Genomic DNA, 2,430 nt, shown 5'->3' with positions numbered 1-2,430 from the left:
TCTCTATATATCTACAGCATAGCAGAGCGAGCCGCAGGCAGAGAGAGCGCGAGAGAGCGCGCGCGAAGCTAACTATCTAATCGATAGATCGATCGAATCTCTCTCTCTGTATATATCTACATACATGTATCTATATCTCTATATCTATCTATATCTATATCTCTCATATCTATTATCTATATACAGATACATCCATCCTATTATCATCATCTATATCATCTCTATATCGTTATCTCTAGTCATCTCGCTCTCTCTTATCTATCTCTACCTCTCTATCCGCCCTCCTATTCTCTCTTCGCTATATATCTCTCTCTCTCTAATCTATATCTCTCTCTCTCTCTCTCCCTCTCTCTCTCTCTCTATCTCTCTAGCTCTCTCTCTATACTCTATATCTATCTCTCTATGCCCTCTTATATACTATGTCGCTCTATCTCCTCTATCTATATCTAACATATATCTCTCTATCTTTAGCTCTCTCTCTCTCTCTTCTCTATCTTCTCTCTCTCTCTATCTCTCTCTCTCTATCTATCTCTCTATCCTCTCTAGTATCCTCTCTCTTCTATCTCCCTGCCTCGTCTCTCTCTCTCTCTATCTCTCTCTCTCTCTCTCTCTCATTCTCTCTCTACTCTATCATATATATCCGCTTCCTCTCTCTCTCTCGAGCTTCCTCTCTCTCTCTATATCTCTTCTCTCTCTTCTCTCTCTCTCTCTCTCTTCTCCTTCTCTCTTCCTCTCTACTCTCTCTCTCTCCTCTCTCTCTCTCTCTCTCTCCGTCTCTCTCTCTCTCTCATCTCTCGCTCTTCGCTTCGCTCGCTCGCTCGCTCGCTCTCTTTCTTTCTCTCTCTCTCTACCACCTACTCTCGCTCTCTCGCTTCTCTCTTCTTCTCTCTCTCTCTCTCTCTCTCTCTCTACTCTCCTCTCTCTCTCATGTCTCTCAGTACCTGGCTCTCGGCGATCTCTCGACGCGCTCGCGAGCGAGGCGAGCGAGCGCGAGAGCGCGAGCGCGCGCAGAGACGGCGAGCGCGGCGCTCAGTCGCTCGCCTCGCTCGCTCGCTCTCGCTCTCTTCTGTCTACTCTCTCCCTCACGGGTGTCTTCTACTTTCTCTATCCGCTCTCTCTCTCTCTCTTCTCTCCCTCCCTCTATATCTATCTCGTCTCTTATCTCTCGTCTCTCTCTCCTCTCCCTTGGCCTCTTCTCTCTCTACTAGTCTCCTCTGCATCTATCTCTCTCTCTCTCTCGTGCGTGGTTATCTCTCTCTCTCTCTCTCTCTGTCTCCTCTCTCTCTCTCTCTCGCTCTCTACTCTCTCTCATCTCTCTCTTCTCTACTCGCTCTCTCTCTCTACTCTCTCTCTCTACCGATGGCCTCTTCTCTCTCGCTCTCTCTCTCGTCTCTATCTACTATCCTCTCTCGCTCTCTCTCTCTCTCTCTACTCTATCTCTCTCACTGTCTCTCTCTGTGTTTGTGTATGTGTCTGTGTGCGTGTGCCTCTCTATTGTCTCTACCTCTCCTCTTCTGTCTGTGTCTCCTCTCTCCCTCTCTCTCTCTCTCTCTCTCTCTTCTCTCTCTCTCTCTCTCTCTATAGATCTCTCTCCCTCTCTCTATCATATCTCTCTCTCCTGTCTCCCTCATCCGCCTCTCTGTTCTCTCCCTCCTTCCCACCCCCCCTCTTCTCTCTCTCTCTCTTCTCTACTCTCTCTCTCTACTCTATCTATCTCTCTCGCTCTCGTCGGTGGTGTGTGTGTGTGTTGTGTGTGTGTGTGTGTGTGTGTGTAGTGTGTGTCTGTAGTGTGTGTGTGTGTGGTGTGTGTGTGTGTGTGTGGTGTGTCTGCGTGCTGTGTGTTGTCTGCTGTGATCCGCTTCTCTCTTCTCTCTATCTCCATCTCATTCTCTCATCTCTCTCTTCTCTACTCTCTCTCTCTCTCTCTCCTCTCTCTCTCTCTCTCTCTCTCTCTCTCTCTCTCCCCCTATCTCTCTGCTGTGTGTTTCTCCTCTGTGTGTGGGTTTGTGTCTGTGTGCGTGTGGTGTGTGTGTGTGTGTGGTGTGTGTGTTGTGTGTCTGTCTGTGTGTCTTGTGTGCTTACTCTACTCTGTCTCTCCCTCTCTACTATGTGTGTCTGTCTGATCTCTCTCTAATGTCTCTTCTCTCTCTCTATCTCTCTCTCTACTCTCTCTCTCTCTTCTCTCTCGCTCTCTCTTATCTCTCTTCTCTCTCTCTACTCCTCCATACTGTGTGTGTGTGTGTGTCTCTCTCCTCTGTCCTCTCTTTCTCCTGTCTCTCTCTCTCTCTCTCTATCCTCTCTCTCTCTATCTCTCTTCCTCTCTATCTCTCTCCCCCCCCCCCCCCCCCCCACCCGGCCCCCCCCCCCCCCCGCCCCTCCCACCGTGTTTCTCTTGTGTATTGCCTCTCTCGTGTCCCTCTCTCTCTCTTC

Source organism: Penaeus monodon, chromosome 16, assembly GCF_015228065.2.
Source record: "Penaeus monodon isolate SGIC_2016 chromosome 16, NSTDA_Pmon_1, whole genome shotgun sequence".
Taxonomy (NCBI): Eukaryota; Metazoa; Arthropoda; class Malacostraca; order Decapoda; family Penaeidae; genus Penaeus; species Penaeus monodon.
The sequence above is the reverse complement of the archived record's forward strand: the minus strand, read 5'-3'. Positions refer to the sequence as shown.